The sequence below is a fragment of the Ruditapes philippinarum genome, unplaced genomic scaffold, assembly GCF_026571515.1.
Source record: "Ruditapes philippinarum isolate M1 unplaced genomic scaffold, ASM2657151v2 ctg326_1_1_1_1, whole genome shotgun sequence".
NCBI classification, from domain to species: domain Eukaryota; kingdom Metazoa; phylum Mollusca; class Bivalvia; order Venerida; family Veneridae; genus Ruditapes; species Ruditapes philippinarum.
In genome coordinates, this window is record NW_026864526.1 from 135017 (window position 1) to 144848 (window position 9832).

Here is a 9832-nt window from a genome sequence, read left to right on the forward strand (position 1 = left end):
TTGCCATAGCTTATATCAATGCGTGCTGTTGTTTTTTCCAATATATTGAATATTTGTTTTTCGTTATTTCTAAAACAATTTTGGAATCAGTACAACAAATGACAAACGCAAGACAATCTTAGGTTTGTCAAGACTTAAAAAGTTTAAACTTATAAAACGTAGTAGAGTGACAATGTTCCTATATCTGACAAATATTTTAAGACAGTGTTATTAAAACAGCATCTACCAAAGTTACCAAGTTTAATGTTTATGTTTTAGAACTGACATAAATTGGCATGTGTGTCAATTAAGGCTATTAGAAAGCTGTTAAATTTTGCCTCGCCCTTAATTTCATTTTGTTATACTTTTAGTTCTTGCTGATCATTCATTCATTGCAATACGTTTAGTGTTGAAGATAAAATTCATCGTTTGTTTTGCACTTATGAACAAACTAAATAAAACCGAATATACTATTTTCCACTTTTCATGTTTGCTTTCATTGATGTCGAAGAATTTACTCTTTTTCCATATCTGTGTATGGTTTCATAATTTAATGTAGCATTTGAAAATACTACAAAAATACATTTGACAACATGACATGTAGTGCCACTTATTTACAAGTAACAGCCCTCATTTGCATGCACCTGTTATTTAATTTATTATATCTTTATGTTATTTTGCATGATAAACGATGGGAAAGAGGAACAGTAAGTTAAAAGCAGACGACATAGAAGACCTAAACAATTCAACATATTGTAAGCAACATCTTTTTTTGTCTAAAATGTTCTTTTAAAATGATATACCATCGGGATTTTGTGTTTCCTTAACCCATGTGACTGACGCGTTTTTCAATCTTGTAGCTTGCTTATTTTTTTTCATTTTATTTATTTTTATTATCTTTTATTATTTTGCCAAATGTAAGTAAAATGAATAACATTGTGAAGAACTTTTTACTAAAAACCAGAGAACTGTTGAAAAATTTGGCATCAATATTCAAAACATACGCACACACTGTAATTTTCCTTGCACTTTGGCTGCACTTTGTTACTGTTCCACGGTGTGTAAGCATGGCACGCTATGATAAATTGTAGCTGACACGAACATGATACTCAGAATAATATTGTCTCACCCAGCTTACCTTGCAATAGGAAAGTTATCTATTTCTGTCTCGGTGCAATTTATAATTTCATCTTTTGTATGTAGTCATTTTTGGAAACTGCGCTGAAAGAATGCAATTAGCTAGTCTAGATTTATTTAAGAGCTGACTCATTTCTTCCACAGATATGTGAATTCTTATCTAAAACTTCTATTTAAAGTAAACTTTATCTCATAATTTTTATAGGATATGTAGTACGCTTGTTGTTTAAAAACTAACTAAATGCATTTGTCATGCTACGGGCTACTTATAAAAACACGTCCACATCTCAAATTTCATAAAAAATGTAACAGTAACAATCACTAAATATTAACCCATTACTGCATGAGCATTTTAATGAAAAATGGCTGTTATCATTTAAATGTATCACGTTTCGAGTTTAAATTGCTATAAAACTATAAAAACCGCTTCAATACTAATCAAACTAGGCAAAAATGTTGACTGGACCATTGCCTCTGTAACATGTTCAGTCTTAAATTTCTTGTTACCATGGCAACGAGGGGACACCTCAAAATTGTCAAAAATCACTATTTTGCAGTGATTTTCATCAAAATTGATTGCAACTGCATTACTACAACTTCTCAATGGATTCAGATAGAGTCAAAGGCTTTTCAGCGTTGGTTACACGTTACCTTATGATCGACCTGGGACCTTTTGTAGCCTCTCACAAGTCCAAAATGTTCTTGGCGATGAGGGGGACTGCCCTCCTCCTTCAAACCTCCCAAACAGACGGGGGCACATCCCATTTCTGGCAACCCTCTGATTTACCTTTATGATGGGGCTGGCGCCGAAAAAGTGATCAACATTTCTCAAACGAAAACATGTGTTTTGGACCAAACAGAACGTTTTTTTTTAACTATTTGAGGCCTAAAAGAGGGGGGGGGGGGCGAAAGCGCGTTGTTTCGCATATATATGAGGTAAAAGTTTAAATAAAATTCTAATATTACTAAATATTTAAAGCGAAAAGACTTTATGACCATATCGAAAGTACTCAATGCCCTTTAGGAGACAGGGCAGCAAGAAAATCACAAACAAGTGTCCGACGGAGTAAGACAGGAAACAAAAATTAAGACAATTCAATCCACATCCAACTAAGTTCGTCAGATGTAATTCAAAGAGGGAAGAGAACTATCCAACTCAGGACAGTAACGGACTTAAAATCAAATCATAACATCATTTGGCAGCAAAGTAATGCATAACATTTTTTTTTAATTTTATAGACTATAATTTAAGTGTACAAAAGTCCAATTTTGAGAAAGAAAAGTTTTAAAAATATACTCGTATACTCATAATTTTGTATAAGAATACATTGTTTGAAGGATGATGTAAGCCATTGGTTCGTAGCCAAGTCCATCTGAACATAAGGTGCATGGAATGATAACATATACCCGTAGTTAATAGTCATACAACACCAAAAAAAAATTGAACAATTCGCACATATCCCTTGTTTCATATATCAAGCATTTCAATCGTTAAAATTTTGGCAACGTTTTGGCAATGTTAATGGCAACGACAAATAGGAGCATACAACACATTGAATTGTTTAAGATTTCAATATAATATCCGATTACAAGGTGTCTAAGTAAAACGATAATACTTATAGACGAAATAGCTTCCTCTAAATAAATATATTCACTCGAGAGTTACAGCTCAAGAGCCAAAAACAATTATGGGGAGTTTTATTTTCCTTAAACTAGCTGTAAAATGAGTAATATTATTGGCTGCTAATAAAGAAAAAATTTATTGACATGGTAAAATTACCGTTTCTATAGAAATGGTGATAAGTGAACAATCTTTCGGGGATTTACTTGTAATTGATCAACGATTTTAGTCTGGGAATCAGACATTAACAGTACATATTTTTTTAATAAAAGCAAACGTTAGTGCATTATATTTTTTATGAAACAGTTCTAAGTGTATTACGCACCCTAGGGCTTGTTATCTCAGCGCTTTGGGACAATTCTAATCAGTGTATTTTGTCAAGCCTCTCAAATATCTTGATAAGTAAAATATTTGGTTTACTTTTGACGTTTCCATTATATCATTTTATTAACAGTTTATTAATGTGCGAAAACCGATAGGTATGTAACATTTCTTTCCACAACAATACAGAATGTGGAATTAAGGAACAATAAAGAAAAAAACAGAGTAACAAGGAATTTCCTCACACGTAGAACCATGCTTATTTCTATGCCTTAAACAAATTGAAAAAGAGCAACCTTTGAACATTTAAACTTCAAATACTAAAGACGATGAAGGCTAAATGATCGTCATATGCAGAGCAGATGCATGTATTAACATCTGGTTCAAATTGTGTTCTACCCATCTAAACACTGTTTTACATGCAGGAAACACGGGCAAATAAATTATCACTAATTGAACAATTTAGTTTTTGGTATAACACCTCGAAGCTCCAAGTAGAACATCTCATTAACAGGTTTTTGGGGGAAAAAAGAGTGAACGAAATAGTTCACATTCTTAGCATTATGAGAAAAGCACACATCCCAAATGATGTAAAATATATATGTTGTTACAAATGCATCTAGAACTTTGTTCGAGGTTAGTCTTTATTGTGTGTGTTTTTTTTCTACTTTTTAATATTTCGATAATCCATTATTTGCAAGTTTTTAATATTTCTTATATCTCTCCATGATATGTCAATATGTTATTGTTTGTTTTTATTCTATTGTTATTGTAGATGTTAATATATGTAATTTCCTAACATCTTATTCTCTAATCTTTCATACTATTCAGTTCTAATAGTTCTATTTTCTTTGAAGATGCAAGTGTCCTGCTACAAATGATATTATGCCGCTTTTATTGTTATGTCATTGTCATGTTTATTAATAATACCATAACGATAGCCATATAAACAGAAATGTGGGTGTTTCAAAATGTCAAAATGCAGATATTTTAGTATCTTTTTTTTTAAATCTTCTTTGATTTATTTCACCAATTAAGACATCATTTAAATGCTTATCTATTGATGTTGTTCAAATTTGAACCAACTTTAAGATAAAATCAATAATAAAAATCATTGTTATCGTTAAGTTTCTTGTAAGATTTGTCATAATGCCATATAATTAATTTCCTGCTTTCAAAGGAAATGTCAAAAATGTCAATCGATAGATAACATTAACATTTATTAATTGAAGTTGGCTGTAATTTATCTTTACATTTCAAAGATAAAAAGACATATTGACTTTGAGCTTTATGAAACTACTGACATCGATTTCTTAACTTGGAATTGCTATTCAAAAAATGTCATGTCAATGACGCCTACACATTTGTTTTAGTGAAACAAAGGTGTATGTGCCGTTCTTAGTTTTGATAACGAGAAATGAGGAAAATGAATATTTTGTCTGGACTGAATAACCTTTAATACGAAAAATGCTTAACTATTGAGTTTTTATTGCATGATGTGCCGAAAATTACTTATAGAAATAATCTGGTTTTGATGACATGTGAAATGGGAAATAATAAAGGTCACGATAATCATTCCAATGTGTGTAAAATTGATATTTAGAATACAAAAGATATGTTGATTTTACTGCCTTAAATGTTGCCAACAAATAAAGAACTTTTGAAAGTATAAACACAAGTAACTCTTAAATATTGTCTAATTTTGTATCACGAAATCAGCAGTTTTAAATAAAACCATCAATGCAAGTAATTTTCCATCACAAAGATATACTGTGTTACATCAGTTTTATTCCGCGTATCAGTTATTACAAAATTTATTTTATTTTTACAGTTACGGAAGAAGAAATACACCAATGGTAAGACAGTCTTGTTTGTAGGCTTTGCTTAAATGATATCATCTTTGTAAAATAGACCAAAAAAAACGGAATCTCTCAAGAACGCCCAGGACGACTAAATTGAACATTTTGCAAGATCGTTTAATCAACTTTTATCATTATATGTCCCAGTAGACTATTAGACAGTATGATACCAAATAATTAATTAAAATGACATGCGCGAACTTTCTGATAAAGATATGGCTATATACTATTAGTTATGCACTAAATATATTGAATTGTGACGAGTATTTCTTTCTTCAATTAATAGGTATAAAGGTTTTATGAAAGACTGTCCAGACGGTAAACTAACGCTAGAGGTAAGGACTTTCAATGTCAGATTAAAATCCATTTCATTCACGTCTTAAAATACCTTGTAATTCATTCCGCTGACCTGTCAGACAATATAAAAGGGCCAGAATTTTAACAATGTTTCACTTATTGGTACTATTTATTATATGTTTATATGTCAGGTAAAATGTTGTTGATTTTATTGTTCATTTATAAGTTTAAACGTCTTTCAATGTCATATTCAAAATTGATTTTTTACATATTCAATGCATTATAGTATTTATTTATTTACAACTTTTAATTTCAGGGCTTTACTAAAATATATAAACAATTCTTTCCATTTGGTGATCCTAGTAGATTTGCAACATTTGTGTTCAACGTCTTTGACAAAAACCATGCAAGTATATTGAATATAGAAATAACTAAACATGAAGTAAATCTAAACTATACCTTTTAGAAGATCAATCAGTTTTTGTAAAAATGGTTGATGAACTGTCAGATATACAACCACTCATGAAATGTTTTTTTTATACCACTCGATAAAAATAGATCCATTATTTATAGAAAAAATGAACTTTCTTTTTATTGTAATATTTTCTCTTTTTTGTTATAGGGATTCGAAAGACTTCCTCTTTAATTATGCCTATTTGCTGAATTTAAAAAAAGTAGTCTGACAAGATACCAGTGAAAAAACGAAAGACTGCACTGCAGTAAAAATAATTTTTTACAATGAAAATACGGAAAATTAAAATACGCATTTTATTTCATCAATACTTCTCAATATTTCATTTTTAAGGATGAAATAAATATATGTATTAAAATGGTATATATTTTTGTTTTTAAAAGTGATTTTAAAGAAAATATGAATTAATGTCGACTTGAAGAAACCTCTTATGTTAAAATAGTATTACATGTTTCTTTTTCCAGGATTGTTATATTGAATTCCATGAATTTCTCCAAGCTTTGTCTGTTACTTTAAGGGGAAACGTAGAGGAAAAACTTCAATTTAACTATTTTATAAAAACTTCTTAAAGTGTTTTTGATGATTTCAATATGTGTTGTTTTCTTTTTTCGTTGATCACCTATAAGTACATCATCTCAGATAAAATTGATTCTTTGTTCATTTATATTATCAATTACATGAATACATGTAAACGGCTTGGTCTGAACAGGGCTTAATTTGTTTACTACTATATAACTATAATATTGCTATTTTAGGGGCATTCCGGTTGTATGATTTAGACAGCGATGGATTGATTACTAAAGATGAACTCCGAGACATTGTAGAATCTATCTACAAAATGGTGGCAAGTAGATTTGAAATGCTAAAAGTAGCATTCCTTTGCATACCATACAAGATTAAAGACATTAAGCTTTTGCTCTTTAAATACTATATTCTAACACAATTATTCACGCATTCTCCCTTCTAAAGAGATTCTTGATAGTGCATGTTTTGAGTCATTTATAATGGAATCATATCGATATGACGTTGAAAATAGCCAGATAGTATTTTATTACAATGAACTTTTACTTCGGAATAATACTCTTGTAACTTTTATGTGTCCATTGTATTATTTCATATCAAAGATTTGATAAAGCATTATGGGAATTCTAAGATAAATTAGCATTTATATTAACATTGTAACAATTTGGTATAAATTACTTTTCAAGACGTCCATGAGTTATATAATTCTATATGTTTCTGCAGGGAAATGCAGTGAAACTTCCGGAGGAAGAAAACACACCAGATAAGAGAGTGAACCGAATATTTGACGTTATGGATAAGGTCAGAACAAATAAAAGCAACACTTAATTCTTCCTAAGTATAGTAGATAAATTTTACCAACAGTCTATATAATTTTGTATCATTTTTGAAATCGAAAGAGAATAATAGTGATAAGTACAAGTAGTGAAATACTTATTTAAATAAGCATTTAAAAAAGTATTGTAGTATATTTTCATATAGAAATGTGTAACCGGAAAGCATGAACAATATCCTGACCACATATGTTTGTTTTACATTGCAGAATAATGACGATAAGTTAACATTTGATGAATTCCTTGAAGGGTCAAAAAAAAAACAATTATACAAGCTTTAACAATTTACGATGGATCACATGTAACAACGTGAAAAGAACACACTCAAACGTCAAACATAACATTACTTTTAAACAAAAACAAAACGAAACTGCTAGAAACGTGTCAGTGTTGTTTTTTTTGCAATGAGGAGGAATTAAATTTGAATTTTGACCTTTGCTTGGCACACTACACGACTGGGTCCATTTCGGCTTTCACGAATGTATGTAAACATGTATGTAAACAGCTTTCATGCAAGGAGATGTTAAAGTTGAACATTTTGTTCATCGTGTATATATAAACTGTGAAAACATTGCTCAGTGTTTTATATTGGATACTATTTATCTAATTGCACGTTTTTTCTCGAAATTTCCTTGAAATTCGCATTTTTTAAATGATTTAAGACAATATTAACTTGAGCACTTAAAGTTATTTCTTTCAATTATATTAAAATTCGTTTTCTGTTAAATATATATTTTAGTTATTTGAATAACAACTGTAGCATTTGTATGGCGATAAAAAAAATAAGATATAATAACTATTTATTTTTATGCTGTCAGGAAAGCCAAGTTATTATTTTCTGTTGTTGTTTTTTTTTCATATGACTTTTGTTAAACATAACATTATTGTTAAACAAATCTTCATTACTTTTTGTATTTTTAAATTTTACACGCTACAAAATACAAATAATGTGTGCTTTTTTGAGTATGCAATTTATGCACTGTAACATGAAAGTCAAGGAGGAAAATATTGTCAAAATGTCTTAACAGATTTCGGCAAAATAAGTTTATTCATTGAGTCTAGTTACGTCCATTCCTCCTTTACTTTTTACTTGTTATTTGGTTTGTTTATAATTTGAATTACGTATGTGTTAGGTGGACAATGTGCATAGAAATGTTGCAGATACTACTCGTAAAATAATATTTAAGTTATATCTTGCAAATCAGACGTACCACTTGTTTTGGTAATTATTTATATTTATAATTTTAGCATGTCATTACTCAACAAATCAACATAGTAATTTGATTCGAGTTAACACAATAAAGTTATGTACATGAATTGAAATATAAAAATATTCTACAAAATATTCAATAACTCCCTTTCATATTTTTAGATATGGCCTAGTTCAATAAATCAGTTGATCTTTACAATTAATCATAATTATGTTTTTAATTTAATAAAAGCTCTCATTTCCAATGAAGTTTATAGTTCGACAAAAATCGTTTGTTGAAACATTTCTTTAAATGTATCTTAATCATTGCAAAACCAAATACTTTTGAAAACTTCTATTCTTGTGATTTTCTGAAACCAAAAATCTTCCAAACTCAAGTATCAAAATTATGATAATTGGAATAATGCATATACTTTTCTAGCATAAAAGCTTATTCATTTTTGATGTACATTGAATTTAATTTAATAAAACATGTACTCCTTTTTTTATGAGTTATATGTTATATTTGGCAATTACAATACAGTAAGGTCTTACATTTTGTAAATAAGCGTTGTTGTAGTTAAATCGATCCACACTATGTGCTTGTGAAAATCAAAATATGATAGCAAATTACAAATAGAATTATTTGTAAGACATTAATTATTAACGGCAGTTTTGTTACTTACTTTTTTTAATTTTATATTCTTATTATAGCCTGCTTGATTTGCATTATAATAGCGAATCTTTTAGGGCCTTCGTTATGTTCAGCATTGCCTTAAATTGCATCAGCGTCTGATCTAGTTTTATATAATCTAATGTTACAATACTTCACGATGAATAACGACAATTTTAAACTTCAAAAAGAGGAATTTCGAAGATCAAAACTTATTGATAAATGTTTTAGCTGTCTTGTTTAAATATTTTTATTAAACTAGGCATATTGCTATTTAGTTTAATTTTTATATTCAGTGGCATAAAAGTGACATATTGGATTATTGTTTATACGTTATGAAACATCAAATTTATGATTTATCAATTTATTAATCTTTCATAGATTTCTTACTTACATATCACACTATTAGTAAAACGTTCAACTCAGTTTTCTTTCTTATGCACTGTAAGACATTTCTTTACACAAAACAGTACTGTAAGCAATTCGAACACACGATTTACTTTTATTGAAAATAAAATATAATATACCTTTGTTCTGTAGTTCTTGTTTATTTGTCATTGCTCATAAAGTTGACTTTCATACAATAGGTGTTTATTAAGATCAATTATAATAAGATATCTCGAAAAATAAAACACTATTTAAATATTGTAGGCATTACTTGAAATAATTCATATTTCTTAAAAGTATACAATGTTGCATGAATCATAGTCGGCCACATGCTGAGAAATATGTAATTATGGGTAAGTTACCCAGAAAAACTAGTTAAAATGCATATTGACCAATGAATGTATTAAAATCGATTAAAACTTTAACTTGGGTAGAAACGCCGAGAATATAGTGTACTTGAGAAAAATTGGCTCAAGTGTTTCCATAATGTGTTATTCTCAATTGCGATCGAAAATATTATATATGCTTGTATTTTGCTAACT

At 29.2% G+C, this 9832-nt stretch overlaps 1 pseudogene; it reads left to right on the forward strand.

Moving 5' to 3' along the window:
- The first annotated feature begins 670 nt into the window (after window positions 1-670).
- Window positions 671-8062, forward strand: LOC132725930 (neuronal calcium sensor 1-like; annotated as a pseudogene).
- Window positions 8063-9832: the final 1770 nt, after the last annotated feature.